Here is a 20096-nt window from a genome sequence, read left to right on the forward strand (position 1 = left end):
AACATAAATTTTATACACACAGCACGGCAGTCGAACTTCAAGCGTTAAAACTATGCCAACAAAAGCCATTAATTCCAGTCAGCTGAAATGAAGTAAAGTGTCAGTTATGCCCGTCCGTCGGACGGTCGGACGGTCGGTCGGTCGTTGGAACCTGGCTTCCATCGAGGGGTCCGCAGGACTTTGTAGGACTCACCGGAGGTGAGCAGGCTGAGCTGAGACAGCGGAAATTAAATGCTGCCACTGGCAGTTCCCCAACTCCCTTACAGAACTCCACCAACCGTTTATGCTTTGCTTTTGCTGTTTGCGGAGCAAAGAGGCTTGTCCAATGCCTGCTACTCATAATTAGATGATTTAAAGTTATCGCAAAAGTTGCAGCTGCCCCGGCAGGGGCTGCAACCTGAGCAGGGAGCTGGTTGAATGGCTTGTGAGGTGGCACATTTGATAGGAGGGCGCCGTGGAGAAAGAGAAGCAGTTCGATTCACTTTGCCGTTTGCCAAATGTCTCTCGGAGCTTAATTGCAAAGTTTTTGCCATCAGAGGCGACGCTGCTGCTGCTGTCCAAAGTGATTTCGCTGAACTTTGGCACATAAATTATGCGATTTTTAAACAGCCAGCCATCACGGAGTTTTCAGCGCTGCGCGCTTGGTTAGTGCGGGCTGTTCCTGTTCCTCTTCCTGTTCCAAGTTGAAGAAAACAAATACATATAATTTGGCATTCATGAAATTCACTTTGCAGCGCCAGAAAGTTCGAATGAGCCGCGAGCTCAAAGTAGCCTTGCCTTGCCTTGCCTTTTACTCTTCTGCACTTTTTCGCGGGGCACTAATGTATAATGAGGACACACGAATCTGATACTGATGATCCCGTCGCGCGCTCGCTCGTGTCTGTGTGTATGTATGGGCGTGTGTGTGCCGGTCTATGTTTGCCTGTATGCAGAATGGATTAAAAAACTTTTGATTAACCTTATCAAAAGCAAAAGCTGTGTAAACATCGCACAGGGCGTAGCAATCAGGACATCGAGCGGCAGCGAGCGCCGAGCAGAAGGACTCGTACAAGTTTTTAAAAGAAAATAAGTAACTTTTTGACAGCCTGCTCTGCTCACACACGCCGGCTAAACTGTTGTTGCTCCCTCTGTTCTCTGTTCTCAGTTCTCTGTTCTTAGCCCTTTGCACAAAGCAAGAGCAAAAGTTTGTTATTTTTTTTATAAAAAGCCAACTCCCATAGCCAAAAGCCAAGCGTTGATGCCTCGCTGCTCTCTATATGCTCCGTGTTTATCTGGGCGACGGGGTTGTGTGTCGAAATGGCAAATAAATTAAAATAAAGGCCAGTGTATGGAGGATGGTTCGAAAAGTTGCCGCATACTGATGGCTGGGGGGAAGATAAGCGGGGAAAACTCGCTGTCTTACACAACTTTTTGGTCTATTTGTTTTTTCTCTCAAGCACTAAGTGGCTGCTGAAATCCTGAAATACAGTCTTCAAAAATTGGCAAATTCACAAATCCACAAATCAGGTATGCCACATAATTTATAAAAAGGACAGTTCACTTAAAACTCATTCTAGTCCTCGAACTCCAGCTTTAAATAATGGAAAACAAACACCTTTAATATATTAACTCTGGATGTTTTTGTATCAATGTGACAGTGGCAAATGGTGTTTTGGGTCAATAAATTAAAATGGTTTCTGGGGAAATATATATTTTGTCATTGCCAAAAACAAAGACATAAATTTGTACCAAACGTAGAGTGCACTTTCTTATTTTTGTCTATATTATAGATATTTAATCCCTCAATGTGACTCTTGCGCACGCAATCGAAACTTAAATTTGAAACTTTTAGATTTCTGATTTAAGCCTTTTATTTTTTATACAATTTCACTAGGTCAGCATTGCCGGAAAAAAACAATCAAAATGTATTTCTATGTACACATAAATTAAGAATATTTTTGTAGCGCCAGAAATTGTTTCATTTCACATTTGACTGGGTGGTTGTTTGTTTACATTTTTGTTCGATTTGGTGTGCGTTTGTTTTTTCTGCTTTCTATTTGCTCACAGTTGAGCGCAATAAAGCCGCAATTTGTGCGTATACGTAACGTACTTAAAAGTCGCACCTTTCACGCATATGCACGCACTCGAGCTCGATTTTTTCCAGGAAAAATCCCCCGACACCGCGGCTGAATGGAAATTGTCTTATCGCTGGGGTGTCGCACTTCAATCAGCGGTTAACTTGGCTGCCTGTTCGCCTGGAATTAACATGACACATTTGACGCAACCCCGCTGCCAGCACGATGTCTTTATCGCGACGATACACTTTGTTGTGCCTTGCAAATGAGCATTACTTGATTACCCGCAATTAATGTTACTGCTCCCAGACACACGCACACACCCTCATACGCATCCTCACACTCTTACACACACCACTCACACATACACACACAGACAGGAGCGTGGAAAGGGGCACATAATTGCCGCATATGCGAAATGAAAACTCTGCCGGCAGCATACTTGACATTAGTGCGGTGGCTGCGAAAATTTTAGGTCAAAATGCTAGGGAAAACAAAAAGCAGAGAAAGTACTGTAAATGCGCAAAAGTCGGTGCACTGCTAAAAATATAAAAGAAACCAATTTGACTTTCAAAGGTAAACATCTAGGAATGAATGACTTAAATCATAAAAGTCATATTGGGAATGAGATTATTTGACAACAACTTAAAACTTAATAAATGAAAACATATCTTCAGAGGTCATTTACCTTTCAAAAATTTTTAAAAGGTTGATCTTTTTTCTCATAGTGCATCTTCGTCTGTGTGTTAGTGCTTTGTATATAAATGTTGCCGCTGCTCGGAGCAGTTATGCTCTGCATTTAATTACAGTTGCGAATAGCGGCCTTTTTTCGAGAGGCAGTCGCGAAAGTTTTCGCTCGGCCTCCACAAGTTGCACGTTGCTTGTTGCAAGCGGCAAGTTGAGCTTTGTGCCAGCTAAAAAACCCAAACGCATTTCATTAACACAGCTCAACTTCACGGCAACAATACCAGCCGTAAAAGCAGCAACAGCGGCAAACAGGCGGAGAATTTCATTTTTTGCCTGCATTCAGCATGTCGCCAAACATTTAGCAGGCTCTTGTAGTGAAAGTGGGTGGTGGGAAGTGGGTGGCACTTCTGCCCAGAGCCAAAACTTGCCACTCACACTCACACTGACACACTAGTGCACACACACAAACAGTATCACACATACAGAATCACAGTTACAGACACATGTACTCCAAAACGCTGACGACCTCAATTTTCAGCGCATAAACACTTTTTATGCAAAATAAAAACGCTTTACTTTGTGCAGCGCATTGACCGAAATTTATTTTCATACCCAGCCATACACACGACTACAATGCCATAGAAAAATACATGAAAAAATATATTTTAAATAAATCAAAATACGCAGAAAAATCCATTTAAACAAATGCGCAGCACAAAGAAAAGACAAAACAATTTGTCCCTAATTGGCCAGTGGCGCCCGAAAACTGGCCACAAATGCAAAATAAAGCCGTAGTGCGGATCAACTGAAGAGGGGGGCAATAATATAGCAGTTCTAGCTAGACAGTCAGTTAATATTTAAATGGGTAAATTGAAGCCCCATAGAAGCCGAAACGGATATGCTCTTCAAATCGAAAGATAGCTAAATATGGATGTCAAGTTTTAGTGAGCAGTTGAAACGCGCTTCACCGTTTAATTCTTATTTTTTAATACCTGAAAGTTAAGTTAATTCTTAATTATTAATTGACGGGCGATAACAAATTTCGTTCTAAATTTTGAAACCGAAGTTAAATTTCTTGTATACGCCGTAAATTTTGTAATCAAGTTAATCTATCTTTTCTGCCTACCGCATCGAAATCGAATTGCATGATATGCTGATCGGTGAATACTATTTTATTTCTGTCGTTAACTGTGTGTGTGGAGTAAGGGAGTAAATATCGTCATGTCGACGACAAGAATATCGACGGCAGACGGTTGGCGACAGCCTGCTTGTTCGAACATCCCCTTTCGGCCAACATGCCTCTACTGCTTTCCTCCTCTTGGCCAACAGCCACCGCATCCTGCACATTCGCACACGCAAAATGGGCTGGGAGGAGAAGTCAATACGTTGCCTTAATTGCTTACAAGTTGTTTGCCTTGTTGTTGCCGAGTATGTTTATCGTTTAAAGTCAAGTGAATTGACCTCGACGCGACTGACCCAATGACCGGTCCGGTCCGGTCCAGAGTGCCAATCCCTCTACTCGTCCACTTTCTGCCGCCTCTGCGGCCCCAGTCTGTCGGCATTGATTTTTATGGAGCTTGGAGCTTGGTGCTTGGGCTATTGCCGAGATAGAAGGACCAGCCGACCACTTTATGACTTTTTTAATTACTTATTTTGCTTAAAATTGTCTAGTGTAGGCAAATAAACAAATGGATCTGTGTGTGTGTGTGTGTGTTTGTGTGGGGCGTATACACTTGCAGAAAATATGGCTCCGTTTATAGGCAAATAAAATAATGAAAATTGCGATGCGAAAGAGCTCCGTGGAGGCCACCCCAAAAAGTCCTTTGTTTGTCTTTTATTAGGACAGTAAAATCTTCCTTGTTGCTGTTTTTGCTCGCTTCTCATGCTGCTGATGCTGCTTCTACAGCTTCTGCTGATGCCACTGCCACTGTCATAGCTTTATAGCTATATGGCTATATCGTCCTCGTCATCGTCCCGTCTGCTAGCCACTTGACCAGGCCCAGGACAATGAGGACAATAACGATGTCGCTATCCCGACCTTTTGTCCCTTGGCCTGGGCAAATTTTTATATAGTTTACCATATTGTTGGGCTACTACTGGCCATCTTTTTTTTTGTGTTGCTTCCCTGCTTGGCCTGCAAATATTTCGAGAGGAATGAGGCCAAAAGGCAAAGTCCTGGCCACAGCATAATTTCGAGTGCACAGAGCCGAGGAGCAACAAAAACCATGACAAACAAACCCAGCCAGATGCTGTGACTCAATTCAAGTAGCCCGATGTCTAAATGAGAGGCATATACACATATATATATATACTATATATAATGTATATGCAATTTGGGGCGTGGTCACACTTTGATTGTCTTCATTTAGTTAGGTTTTATGCTGATTTACTTAGGCCACAGACAGCAGCCATTTACGACCTTTTAACGCCCGCCACGATAAAATCTGAACGTCGATGCTCTCGCACTCGTCCTCGTCCATAAACCCTGGCCAAGAGCCATAAACCTGGGCTCAGACAATGGCTGCAAAGGGTCTTGAAAGCGATATCCCATTGATACCCCCGCCTGAAATCGCCAGCCCAAAAGCACTGCATCCTCCCTGCAATGGCCAATTCATTGGTGGCTCACATTTTCGGTGATTTAAATTAATTTCAAATATCATTTCTCACTTGCGGCACACAAATCGGCCCTGACCTGCCGCACACTGGAGTTGCGGTGCCTGCTGGCTAATGAATATTTAAACAGCTGCACGTCCCACCAGCACATAGAAAATATATGGACCCTTTCAACTGGTTGCCAGGACAGCACATTAGCTGCAATTTTGCAGAAGGGAAAAGTTATCTTGGTGGAAAAAAAACACAATCATACATTTATTCAGACCGTTGCTTGGCGCTGAATATATTGAAAATTTAAGTACTGTAATATATTTTATTAAATAAAATGCATTGAGTGGCACATGCATATCTAAGTCCAAACCAACAAGCCAGCTTCTACAAAACCACTTATTTCTGGAATAATATCTTAGAATATCTCAGAAATCTGTGCACGTTTGATGGCTTTATTTGCGTTTTTCGATCCAATGGCCTGGCTAGAGCCGCGCCTTTAAAGTAATTAAATTCTCGTGGTATTACGCATACGCCACATGTTACAGCACAGATACATTGCGGACTGAGTGTGTTCCTGCCTGTGTGCGTTTGATTGTGCGGCTTGTAACCAGGCCATCATGTCGGCGCCTGCTGGTTTGCAAGGGCAAAAGTCTCGATTCTGGTCTGGTCTGGGTCTCTGGTCTCTCTTTCCGCCTCCGTCTCCGTCTCCATCTCCGTATCCATCGCCTCCAACCCGCCTTCATCCACTTCGTCATTGCCACCATCTTATCTCTGGACGGGACTGGGTCTCATATCAACAATGTTGCTAAGCTGCCAGCTTCAGCTACTCCCAACCGCAGCGGTTTCAGCGTTGAAATAGCAGAAATTTTGATTTTACGACCTTGTTGCCGTCATTAACGTTATTTTATGATGACGCTGATACGACCGCGAAATATTGTGTGCCAGTCAGGCAGCCACGCCCACATGCCCACACCCACACCCACACCCATGGAGGCTGAAGGACCTGCAGATTGTGTGCCTGTGTGTGTATGTGTTTCGACCAAGTTATTATGTCCTGTCGTCTAAGTAAAAAACCAATAAATGTTAATGAAAATACAAGAGACAAAGTTTAGTTCGACGAAGGGAAAACGATTTGGTTGCATGAGGCATCGGACATAAGCTGATAATATTATTGCGCTATTAATGGGCTCAGGTTTTATGGCAGTTTTAATCGCTTTTGTTACAGTTGCCAAAGTCGCAACAATAACTCGACAATAGACCACAATAAAAAGAATTTAGCTTGCGTGCAAGTCTATGTGTGTGTGTATGTGTGTGACTGTGTGGCGGGTCCTTTCAGCATTTTCCTTTATATTTCCCGCCCCTTGTTGCTTTCGCTTTTGTATGACTAAGCAGCGATTGCAACTTTTTGCCATTGGCCCGAGGCAAAAACTAATTGCAAAACCAAACGCACATCCCAAGTAGCTACCGATCCCGCTTCCGTTTCTAAACCCCCTTTTCCACCGCCGCCCCTGACTGGGCGGACAGGTGTGCCAAGGCAGCTGGTGCTGGTGCAAGGAGAAAAGCAATTTAGCAAATTCCTTGGTGTTTGGCAAATAGAAAAGCCAACTTTCAACGGCTCTCAGTCTTTTCTTTCCCGCTTCACGCCGCCAACCGAACAGCATCCTTCTGCAAAATCAATTTTAATGATACCAAGCTGCCAGGCAGCCTCAATGGCGAGGAAGCGAAGCGAGTGGTGTGGTGGTGGCAAGTAAATGGCAAATGGCACCTCCATAAAATGGTTATCCCCTAACTCATCCTGCCCTCGATTGCAACATATGCAGTCGGCAGCGGGTAGTGGGTCGACTTTCAGCGTGACCCCTTCAGTGAGAGATGGCCGGAAATTGAAGCTATATCCAAATATATCGATTGTTACATGAAGCCTTGCTAGAAGAAGCTTTTTTTTTGTTGGAAAATAAATGAAATAGAAAACTGTATCTGCAATGCCTTTATAAGATTTTGCAAAGAGTGGTTTCAAGCAGAGAGAAAGCATGTGGAATGTATGTAATTATTTGCTGAAAATATAGTTTTAGGTGGAGTTACCCCAAGAGACACCTGGCAAAGTCTGGGGACATCTTATATCATATTTAATGCGTATGTGTGCTGAGTCTCTTTTTCTAGTTCTGCTCTTTTTTTTAAGTATTTCCTTTGAGGGCGGCAAGTCCCTCAACTAAGTTGTTATACAGTTGCGTGCACCTGTCTCTAGCCATTTCCAGGTGCAAGCAGATGGCATTTCTTTTGCTCCTTTGGCCCCCAGGCGAGTGCTGGCTTGTCGCAATTAACGTTCGCGGAAATTCCTGGCAGTGGGATCAGCGGGTCGGAAGGAGGGGGCAAACGCATTGGGGCGTGAACAGCACGGAAGTCGTTCGGCCCACACGTCGGATACGTGCTTTAAGGTCTGACCTTCTTTATGTGTGAGTGGATGACTGTGTGTGTGGTGTGACTGTATGGCTCTATGACTGTATGGCTGTGTGTGGGTGTCACTGAGTGTCTGCTGCAAATTGTTGCATGACATTGTTCCATGTTCACCCACATACCATCCCATTTCGGCCTGTTTGAAGGCATTTAGTGTTGGGGCTGAGACTGGGTGTTCCCTTTTAGACATTTTTTTTGCAGTGACAACTTGCGGCCTACTTACCATTCGCGTGTGGCATATGGAAAACTCGGGGAGTCTCAGCAAAACAATTGCTGCCATTACAGTTTGTAATTCGGTAATCAGCCATACGAATCTGCATAATGGCAATCGGAGCCCGTTCCTTTCCGTTGTCCCAACCAAGTTAGGTAAACATGGCAAGAAAAGTTGCCAACTTTTAATTGAAGTGAAAACGACGATAACGACAGCATTGTTTGGTGGCTGGATGGAAACTGGTAACTGGGGGACTAAGAGACTGGGAGATTCGTATGGGATCCTGGGAAATGGTATTTGGAATGGCTCTACTCGGCTCGGTAGCTTTGTTGCCAGCCCGCTGGGATATATGAAAAACGAATATATATATGTGTGAAGGGAGCTAGCTACAAATACATATGCTGTGTGCGAAGCGGCATTGCAAAAACAGTTGCGGAATTGCTTTTTAAACCCACAGAGCGGCGCATAAAAAAAACCAGCAGAGCCGCCCTCTGGGGGCGTGGCCCAAAAGGGTTGGGTTAAGCCTTTAAAACGTGAAACTTTTGAGCCGCTTCAAGTTTTAGCCAAGCGTATTTGCCTTTGTGGTCGCTCCGTTCCCAGCTGACAGGCGGGCAAAGATTCAACTCGATCCCATATGTATATATGGGAATATGGCGTACTGGGCTGCAACGTTGAAGTTTGCACTGCATGCCAGCGTTGGGGTTTCGGGTCAACCTGTTGCCAGGTCAGGACCTCTGGGCATGGAAAGCCGCTGTAAACATTAGACAGGCTATCAATGCGGGCTGCGATACCGGTCTGAATAAGCAGGCGGCCTTGAAACGATAGTTGGCGCGGTTTGCTGGGCGATAGTGGGTGGCTGGTTAGCTGGCTGATAGTGGGTGTTAGTGGGTGGCTTGTAGCGGGTGGGGGTCAAATGTGTTGCAACACCCGGCATTGTTTGCATTGGCGCACGCAAATATGTTTGGCAGCTCCAGCTGGGACCAAGGCACGCGCCGGAGTGCGACATTCGTGACGTCGCAACCAAGACCCAGTTCGCAGGTCCACCTACTACGCCACATCCTCCACATCCTCCGCATCCAGGCTCATCCCTGGCCAGCTTTGATTTATTGATTTTAGCCACGGCACACAGCATACCAAATGAGACAATATTTACTAGCCACGGTGCTGGCCCACATGTGGCACCAACATGGTGTGCACTTGAAAATATTATTCAAACCTCATAAAATGTAGATTTATTATGAAGGTGTTTCAAAATATTCATCATCTGGCAGTTTTATGGCTGCTTTTGAAAACATCTGGATTTTTTTGATTACTTCCTGATTTTGTGCAGTGTAGCATAGAAGCAGGATCTCAGCGAGCACGCCTGATATCAGTGTCAGACTTCCATTAGCCAAACTCAATGGACCCCGTTCGTCTCCCGCCCGCCAGATGTTTAATAAGGCCCCCGTATTTTAAATATGGAGCAGATGCACAGTTTCCGGATCCGGATTCGAGTGCGGCCGTGCTCCATTTGGGGGGAAAATGACGCAAGTTCAATTAAATCAAAGCCTCAGCATATTTCTTACCCGCTAGACAGTTCCGGCGCCAGACGCCGTCTGCTGGCGGCAGTGTCTGCAAGTAGAAATGGAAGACGAATTAAATTACATTTAAAGCGCAAGCTGCAAAAAAAAAAACTAAAAAAAAAAGCGAAAATACAAAAACCCTAAGAAGAATGGAGGGAATAATAAATTGGCCAGCAAAGAGGGAAAAAATGAAAATCATGGAATTGATGTGGGGAAGCCAAGAAAAAAGAAAGCGACTGATAGAGCCCATACTCGAATGAAAAATACACTGATTTCGGCATGGAAACCGGTAAACTTTCCATTCGCAACAAGTGCATGATGGCCTTAAAAGCGCCGTGTTACATTTTTATATCAAATTATTTGTACGCTTGCTGGTTATAAATCGAACTTCTCGCCATAATCCCGCCGCTCAATTGTTGAAATGCTTATCTGCTTAAGTGGCAAACGAATATGCCATTCATTCGCTCGTATCGTGATTACAGAGCGCATAAAAAGAAGCCGACAAAGTGTAAGAAATGGTGCCAATGAAACGAAATAAAATCGGCAAAGAAAAAGGCGGCGGAAACGAAAAGAATGGGATAAAAAGCTGGAAAAGCTCCTCCTGCATATAGGAAGCAAAAAAAAAAAATGGGCGACCATGTGGGCGGCGGTGGTGAAGTCGAATCAAAGGCACAGCGCCAGTCCCGGAGATAAGTAAAGAGAGCAAAATTAAATTGGACATTTATCAAGAGATGCTTATTGATGCCCGAAGTTCCAGGCAGTCAGGCAGCCAGCACAAACACCAACACAAACACAGTCGCTGTGCCACTCACACCAGCACACAGCCAAGTCAAGTGGGCCGGCAATGTCGCTCAATTATTGTTTTGAGTGAAAAACTTTTATTGCCCGACACCGGGAGGAGAGGTCGAGGCTCCACTGTTAAATCGTGTAATTTAAATGTAGCCCCCGGCAGACCAACAAACAAACAAACGACTGGAAGACACGCGGGCATAAATTAAAGTCAGAGCCCCCCAAGAGTTCTCAGATCCCAGCCCTTAGGCCGGAGCTCAATTCCAACCTACTCATCCTTGCGGACACGGACTCATCCCCCAGCAGCGGGATCAGCCACTAATTACGGCTATTAGTGGGGGCCGAAGAACAACAGGAGCGCCAGAAACAATTACGGCCCATTTAATCACCTGCTGAAAATGTAATTATGCTGCATACTTTTTCGGGCCAGGCTTCACACGCTCCCCAAAAAGTTTTCGTAGAACAAGGAAAAACAAAAAACCAGCAGCCAAAACGAATTGAAATCGCTTCCAGTGGCATGAAATGTTACCAACGCGATTTAGAATTTATTGCATGAAATTAACTTTTGCAAAATAATTCCCATAACTTCGGGGCGTGCTGAAAGGCCGTCCGAAGTGGCTTAATAAAATAATTTATGGCCGAGGCCGAAGGGCCATCTCAGTTGGCCGGCCACCAACTGCGACGCAGCGGTTGCCACTTGCCACGCCCCAATTTTTCGGGGCAGTTCCCTGGGTGGTTGCTGCCCAGTCAAGCGGATGGAACAAAGCAAATTAATTACGAGTCAAAGCGAAAAACCTTTGACTCAACTTTAGGAACGCACCTTTGCGCACACACACACACACACATACACCCATTCATGAAGGACTCGCAATGCCTTTATCAATATCCTTTTGACCAAAGCCGAGGAGAGAAGCAAACAAAGTCTAATCAAATGCGACAGCAGCTGCCTGCCTCGAGGCGTCCGTGTGCCCGGTGATGCGTTGCTAATGTGGCAAAGGGGCAGGTCCGTGCCCGTGCTCCATCTCGGTTCGATACGGCTGATCCGGCTTTTTCACTCCCCCAAAAACTAAGCCCGGCCACTTTTTGCCCAGTGATGCGTTGAGTGGACTGAATCAACAGCTGCCAAACGTTCGGAACGCAAATTTATAATGTCTTAGTGCCCATTCCCAAGCTTTTTATCAACACATTTCACATGTCATTAGCCAGGAGATAGTAGATTAGGATGAACGGACATACATATATCCTTGAGTGGTGGAATATACCCATCTTTATTCGGGTATTCGACAGCTTGGCATTTTGTTTTCCCGCTGAGATTCTAATGAAAAGCTTTTAAATTAAGAACAACCGCCGATGCGGGGCGATGCGGTAAAAACCATTTGGGATATTAACAAAGGGCACAGGTGACGGCGACAGGATTCGCCGGTTTTTTCCACAGCCACACTTGAGCTGACAGTGCAACATGTGCATGCTGCACACACACACACGTACACGCTCATGCCGCAGACAATTCCGCTAAAAGCTTCACACCCGTGGACAGTTGCGGGTGCCAACTCCGAGTCAAATTAAGCGCTCCTCCAGCTCCGGATGCTCCTGCCACTCCCACCACTCCTTCGGCTCCGGCACACTCGAAAAATGCTCGAGGAGATGGGAGTTTTATCTTTGCCACGCCAGCCGCAGTAACGCGGCTAAGCATCATAACTCACGCCGGGCATCCGTGCTCGTCACTCAAGGAGCGTGAAAAACCTGCCAAGATGCCAAGAAGTCAGCAAGGAGTCCTGCCTGCATTATGCACTGGTCCCGCGGCACCAAAGTTCGGCACTCAGGAAAAAATCGGGACGCGGAATTACTTTAAAACTATTTACCATGAATTCCCAATTTAAATTGTGATCCAATCTATAAACAACTACATTGAAAGTTATTTTAAGATATGTTGAATAACAAAACTATTAAGTTGTTTACTTAAATATCAAAAACAAAAGAAGAAAAGTACATATATTACCAAGAAGATACATTCAGTTAATTTGCAGTAGCTTGAGAAATTTGTCTTATTTCCCATCCGCATTTTCCTGGCCTACATTTTTTTGCCAACTGCTGTGGGAACATCTGGCGCTGAATGCACTTAACATGTTCTACCACAAAATCGTCCGCCATATGCCACGCATATTAATTTGATGGCACTCATATTTATGCCAAAGCAAAGCAAAAGCGTTTGCTGCTGCCGCAGTTGTTGCGACATTTTTTGACAAGTTGCAGTCAGTGTCTCGTTGTTGCAGCCGCACATTTGCAATGCAAGAAGCATGGAGCAGATGCTGCTGCTTCTATTTTGCATATGGTCGAAGGACCGAGGAGTCGGCGAAAAAAAGCTGCCAAGCTGGCAATAGACAAACAGGAGGACCAGGACCACGACCCAGGACTCGCGACCCAGGACCCCGGAAACTAAGGACAACTGCGATTGCGACTCCAAAATGGAAACTCCAACTCCAAGCTGGCCGCGTCGCGATTTTTTTCTCTATCTTTTTGTTGCGGGTGCATTCCACTTTAATTATTTCAGCAATGTTGCTGCTTCTGCTGTTGCTGCCGCTGCCTCTGGTAACGACATGAAATTTACATACGCAATTTCATTGTTGCCGCAGGATCTGGCGCTCCTTTTTCGACGCCCTACGTTCTGCGCCCCGCCCCCTTCGCCAATCCCACAGCATAACGCATTTTATATTCAAATTTTTTCGCTGCAGTCTGGCGACCAGGACACTGCAAATTCCATTCTATTCGCAGTTTGTTGGCCCTGCCCCCACAATATATACTTTTTTTTGCTTTCGCTGCTTTGTTTTTGGCCCAAGGTCTGTTAGCGCTTTTGGTTCCCCGGGCTGCTTATATGGGTTCATAATAATCAGTTGCAACAGAGAGAGAGAGAGAGAGAGAGTATGCAGAAAGGAGTGCTGAATTTACTGTCGATTTCACAGGCATTCAACCAGAGACTTACAATCCGCCCAAATAATGGTTATAACCAGCTTTTATGCGCTCCATAATGCGAGGCATAACGCCACGCCAGCCGGGCTGCTAAGTCGCTGGATGGTTTATTTAAGGACCGTCAGATTTTGCTTTGCATATGATGGGGAACTTCTGGAGCAGGCATAACATCGCAGGAACTAGTTATCCCAGGGAGCAGAGTGGAGTCGAGTCGAGTCAAGCGGGTCCTTGCTGATGTACCTTATTATGCATGTTATGCACAAGTCCTTTTCCCATTTCCCATTTCCGTGCCATGTCATTGCACGCTTAAGCGGCAAATTGTCTGATGGCATTTGGTTCTGATTTCACAAGGATTCACTCTGTTGTCCGACTGTCAACAGCTTTTAGGCCTCTCTTGGCCCTGTTAAATGTAGCGCAATAATGAGCAAAAATATTTGCATTTCTTTGGGCCAAACCGAATGCAATAAACTCTCGAAAGTAAAAGCAAATAAAAAGTAATCAGAATTTCAGATTCGAGCCGTAATAAAGCGAAGAAGACTAAAAGGAATTAAAAAGTGTGCTAAATAATTCATTTTTGAATTAAAATATAAATCACTTTCACACCATTTTGTCGGCGGACATTGGTGTGTAGACCCGGTTTTTACAGCAGGCCGTCCTTTTTTTTTTCCAGGACACTTGTTTATTTTATTACTTTTTGCGCCGAGCCAAGGGACAGGACAGAACAGGACACCCAAACACCCAAACAGCCAAGAAGAGGACGCCATGCAAATGAGCGACCTACCCGGGCATAACGAAAATCTTTTTAATATAAAAGTGAATTACTTTTAGCAGCGATTTCCGAGTGTGTCCTCCCAAGAACCATTAAAATTGACGAACTGTAAAGGAGCAGCTGAAGCAACTGAAGCGTCTGAAGCAGCAGGAGCTTCACGCCCATTCCGGGCCACGCCCATAAACGTCTCCGCAGGTCGCCTTGGGTTATTAGGCAGCTTATTATCGGACGCATCAGCATGGTCAGGGTATCATTATCGAGTGCTTTGCGGCTTTCCTGGGTCCAGGATCTTTTGGCTTCCTGTGCGCTGCCTTGCCGGCGAAAGTAATTTCAGTATCCTTACGCATTTTTTTAATAGGATTGCGTTTGGGGACTTACCTGAAGGGGGGGGGGCGCATGGAAAGCAGTGTGACCGCAGGCGGCAGCGGAAGCGAGTAGATGGCAGAGCGGAAATGAAGGCGGCAACGGGCACTTTTAATTTCTCAAAATGGCAACTTACTGACATCCGTTGCCCGTTCGATTCATTGATTTAATGCAGAGCAACAGCCCAGCATCCCGACGGTTCCAGGAGTTTCTGGTGCTTCGGGTTTCCTTTTCCTTTATTGGCAGCTTAAGAATTATTGGGACTTGTTGCCAGAGTTCATATCGTGCGAAGTAATTCAGAAAATACTATTGGCACGGATGGCTAGCTGGCTGGCTGCAGAATCGGCAGAAACAGCCAACTGGCAGCCACATCGCATGGGGGATGCTGCGAACTCGCCGAGAGCAAATATCACGTATACGCAATGTTGTGGCTTGTTGGTTTTCTTTTCGCTGCAAATTAGCTGGCAAAGGGGGGGGGTGAGGGAGCGTAAAGGAGCTGTCCCTGCCGCCAAGTGTGCGATAATTTACTCATTTCATGTGCTATTAGCTGTCAGTAGAATGGAAAGGGGTTGTGCGGTGGCTGTGGGGGCCGTTGTGTAAGTTGTGTAAATTGTGTATGTGTCGCTGGGAATGACAGTTGCTAGTAACCAGTTAGCAGTTGCCAACTTTCACCGAACTCTGACCACGACTCCTTCAGTGGCCTCCTGTTTCGTCCTTGGTCCTTCAGTTTTATGCTTTATGTTTATATTTTGCAGGCCCCCTTGTGCCATATTTATCATGGCTCACTTTTGTGCCGGCTGCGCCTCGTTCCGTGCGGTTTCGTTGGGCTTCGTTAGTTGAGTATAGAGTAGTTGCAACCATTCTCCCGACGTCCTGCAACGTCCTGCATCGTCCTGCAAATTTACGCTATCTAATAGCTCCTCGGCTCGCCTCGACCAACAACCAACGAGAGCGAGACAATGGCTTCAGCACTTGCTGCACTTGAGCTCTTCCTGTGGCCTGTGGATGCCACTGCTGCGCTTTTGGCGCTTCCAGGAGAGGAACCCCGGCTGTGACCTAAATTTTTACCAAATTGGATAAATTTTTCGCATTTTCGCTTTGGCTAGTTTTTTTCTCCCCCCTTTTTTTTCTGCGCTCTGCTCGGTTCGTCCTGTGACGCCGACGACGGCGACTCCGCTCTTGGCTTTGCCAGCCATTGTTGTTGCAATTTCTCGCCACATTTGATTTATCTCGCCTTATATACAAGTCGAGCAACATATATGTACCATCTACCCTACCATATCACGTTTTCAGTCCGTCGTTTTTTTCTTTTCTTTTTAGAACTGTGTGCTCTATGTTGTTTGTTGCTTCCGCTTTTTGCCCATCCTTTCTTCTGGCGGCCGAGAAGTGAGTCACCACCGCAGTTGCTGGCTGGCTGGCTGGAACCAGAAACTGCTCTTCTTGCGCCACTTGTATCTCCAGAATTGAATCTCGCCAGTTCTGCCATCTTTGCGGCAACTAGCTCTTCTGCTCTGCCAGCTATGTCGTCTTGCTGGCCGCAGCGCTTTTTATTTGAAGTTTCTGCCGCCCCGTTGTTGTCCTTTTTTGTAGTATATTTCTTTCCATTTTTTTTTTTAATTTTGGTTGGCTACGTGTTAGGCATAGTAGTTGGGCGGCCAGCCCTGTCGCCCGAAGCTTTTAATCATGATTTACGAGTCGGTCCCGTCCGACAAAAAGACAGACACCCAGGTCCGACAAGAGGTAAATATAAATGGAATTTTAAAATGTGATCTGATTTAATTATGCACGGCAAGTCAAAGACAGACAACCAGCAGGGGCAGGATGTTATTTATATATATACATGACAAAAAAGCGATATAAACGACAACCTTTAGGATTCGGAAGGGGCGGAGCCAAAGGGCCATTTGTTATACAATGCTTATTATGGGATAAGGAGTAAGCCGCAGGAAGTCGAATTTCCATTGCCCTAATTTGCAGTTCAAAAATTGTTTCATGAATGTAAACAAATAGAATTTAGCTGCACCTGTTCCAAAAAGTAATTACTTTGATTATTATTGCAGTCCATTTTATTGAATGAAATTCCATTATCCATAAAAGTGAAAATATCTACTAAAAATAAGTAATTTCATTCAATGCGTCTAAAAATAAATAAGAAAAATGTTAAATTTAAACCAAGCTGATAGCAAATACTGAATGGATTCCATAGCCCAGCCAGAAAATTCCCGCACTAAACTATTAAAGCAATCTGCTCTCCAGAAACTGCATACACTCGTATGTACGAGTATGTATCGTACAGGGAAAGTACACAACATTCCTGAGCTTGATCTCCCATAGCCGTCCCGTCGTCGTCCTTCGTCGCCTGGCTTCATTTTCCTGCTTCCTGAACGAACATTCTCTCGTCATTTTTTTCCGTACTTTATTTTAGTTTTTGTTATTTGGATTTTTCACCCGGGGTCCTTCGCTTCGATGCATTTTGCTAAATTGCAGCCAATTGGCCATGGCGTAGGCACTAGGGCGTATCCTGGATGCTGTCTAGGCCAACAATTTATGCGCTTTGTTGTTTATTAGCCAGTGCGGTCAGTGTGCCTTGGTTTCTTAGTTCAAGCCCTATTGTCGGCCGGCATCAAATCAAATTCCAACGGGCAAGTTTGTCCCAGGATTGGAATTCAGATGGGCGGGGATTTCGAGAGTAGGTGGGGGCAGAATGCCAGGCAAGTGGCAGGGGAGCAATCACAAAATGAGACATATTCAAAAAACCACAGAAAAAGCCCCGCAACCCACAAACGCACACTCAGCGGGTAGCAAATACAAATAGCAGGCGATAACGCAAACTCACAGATACCAAGGACCTCACATAGATTCCAAACCCACACATACACATACGTATGTATACACTTGTAGGCAAATATACAGTTGACATGTATTTGCAGTGCCAACATCAAACGCTTTGCCCAATACTCCCTTTCCCATTCCCATTGCCAATCCGAATCCTCGCCGTCAACCATCAACAACGTTGTTTTTCTTGCCGTTTGCCATCGTTGACGTCGTCGTCATGGCATAGTCAATATGTTTTCATTCAATTTGGGAAGCATTTTCATAAAATTTGCCACAAGAAAAACATTGCGCACATAACATACATATATAAATATGTGGAGTAACTTTGGCATGCCGTGCACAGCGCTCTACCATTTGGCAATAGGAAATTATGCGAAATGTGCTCGATTTGCGTAAACAAACCGGAAATGATGTGCCGCCTGCCGGCTGACCATTTTCTAAACGAACGGAAGGGCCCCAAATGAAGAAACGAGAAAAAGGGCAACCCCATATTCCCAAAATTCGGACTCCAACCGCAACTGTATTTATATTTATGCATTTATTTATTTGCCAAAAGGATCAGTCGCGTCTTCATGTCTGCTCCCCACTCCCCTTTTACCACTACCCACTCCACGCAAGAATCGCCATTTCTTTGGTGTGCCCATTATGCTAATTGAACAGTAAAAAAAAGAATGTATAAAGAAGGGTCCCACTTTATAGGCTGGGCGCGTGCTTTGCCCTCCAAATTGGTCTAGGAATCGTAAAAATTTCCCGCGCAAGGAAAAGTATGTAAATACAGTTCAGGTTTGTGGGTGGGTGCTGTAAACAAAATATTTTTAATAAAGTTCACGGCCCGAGCCGCTTTGGCTGACCATAGCAGCCGCAATATAATTAGAGCATACCGCTGACGGTCTGTGTTGTTATTGCAAATTGAATTAGTAACCAAGGCAGAAAGTGGACAGGCAGCAGAAATCCTTTTTGTGTGTGCCATTCACCATCTAACCACCCACTGCCTTGTACGTGCCGGGCCAAATCAAAGGCGCTGGCAAACGGAGGGTTTGGAGTCTCGACCGTAACCGCAAATGGAAATGCAAATTTCCCGCGGTTACCGCGACTGCTACTGCGACCGCAGGACCTTTGGCCCAACGCGGCTTGTGCTATTCCTGCAGCTATATATATATATATATATATATATGTAGGTACATAGAGCTACGCCCATTGCAGCAATTTAATTTCTTAAGCAATTTTCATAATCTGCAGCAAATTGTTTCTGAATGCTGCCAGCCAGTCCGGGGTCTCTCGTTAAATTTTATGCAGTTGGCGGCTGCATTTGCGCCACAATCTGCCATTGAGGCACAGTAGCTATTCGCTAACATGCCCTGCATTTCCCCAACCGCCAGCCCGCCATGTCCTTGCAAAGTTTTTGCCATTTTATATTAATTTCGCAGGCTCTGCAAGGCGCCACGACCTCGGCGCGCCCTTGAGTTACAACCGCCCGCTGATGTCGACCGTGGACCGTGGATCGTGGAGCGTAGAACGTGGAGCGTCGGTTGTCGGCTGCTGCTGCATAATTAAAATGGCAGTTCAATCCTAAGCACAGTCAGCAGACTCTGAAACTGGCTAAAGCAAAAAGTGTGGCAAAAAGCAGCTGTCCGCCTTCTAGTTGCGTTCACACCAGTGGCTGTCCGAGTTTACAAAAGCTGAATTTATCCGATTAACCGGGTGGGGAATTAGGTATGCCTTTTATCCCGGTTAATTCAACCTTCTTGGCGGGTTTTGATTCATGAATATGTTATGCATTTATTTCAATAAACAAAATACGCTTTCAATTTCACAATTTATCAAATGAATTATGAATGGGGAATACAATATGGATAGAAGGCAGCCACAAAAAGGTTTTCACTTCACGAATCTTGATAAGCTTTAGAATATTACTTAGTCATTTTAATTTTAAGGCATAAATATATATTAGCTCTAGTAATCTTTATATTTACTTGTAAAGATTTGAATTGCTTGCTTGGTGCCTCTTAACCAAGCGGCCATATCTACATAGCGAGTGTAGCCCAACTTGCCTATAAGCAACTATGCAAAATGCTCCGCATAAACGTTGCTTGGTTTTTGTGATGATTCCTTAATTTCCACTGTAAACTTCACTTGGCAGCTCTGCCGACAATTGTCTCCCTCGCCCCAGGCGAAATCTGCAGCTTTTTGCTACTTGTGGCCACTTAACAGGCACCCAAGCTGCTGCCGCCCCCAACAGCCTCTAAAGTGGCATACGGAGTGCAGCTAATTGCTCGGCCCATTTCCGCGCCCAAAATTCGCACGCCAAAAACCAATTAAGACGCCTGGGACAAAGGGGGCGGGGGTGGGAAAATCCAATGGTGCGAGCGCGTGATAAATCAAATTTGGTTGCCTTAACAATATTTGCACATACGACAGTGTGCGCAGCACAACGCAACACAAATCAAATCAAATTAAAACATAAAGTCGCCCAGATTCAGATTCATGTTGAATCGTGGAATAGGTAGATTGAGTGGGTGGGGTGGATGGTGTGGGCGGTGCTGGGGTTTTGAGGCTAGCAGATTGGGTGTCCTCTTTTATTATTCCATTCGCATGCAGCTGCCATGTTGAGGCAAGCGGCGCGTTTATGACGCTGACAGAATTATGAGGCCTACATGCGTTGATTTCAGATTTTCAGATTTCCAGATTGCCAGATTGCCGATGCCGGGCCACGAGGGTCCTTTAAATATTTTTACGCAGATAAACTAAACTGTAAGCCCGGGCGGCGGCGCCAAGCGTCAAATGGATTTTCAGCAAAAAATCAC

General features: G+C 45.2%; 1 protein-coding gene and 1 long non-coding RNA gene across 3 annotated transcripts in view; one reads left to right on the forward strand and one right to left on the reverse strand.

The window, feature by feature from the left end:
• The window catches only part of LOC120453965, a 121694-nt gene that overhangs the window by 39787 nt on the left and 61811 nt on the right, over positions 1-20096 (forward strand). The window lies entirely within an intron of this gene.
• Positions 1-20096, reverse strand: part of LOC120453963 — a 57656-nt gene that overhangs the window by 22966 nt on the left and 14594 nt on the right. For both annotated transcript variants that reach the window (XM_039638915.1, XM_039638914.1), the window contains exon 2: positions 9573-9618. The gene's annotated coding sequence lies outside the window, so the exon portion shown is untranslated. The remainder of the gene's footprint in view (positions 1-9572; positions 9619-20096) is intronic.

This window comes from Drosophila santomea, chromosome 3R, assembly GCF_016746245.2.
Source record: "Drosophila santomea strain STO CAGO 1482 chromosome 3R, Prin_Dsan_1.1, whole genome shotgun sequence".
Lineage (NCBI taxonomy): Eukaryota > Metazoa > Arthropoda > Insecta > Diptera > Drosophilidae > Drosophila > Drosophila santomea.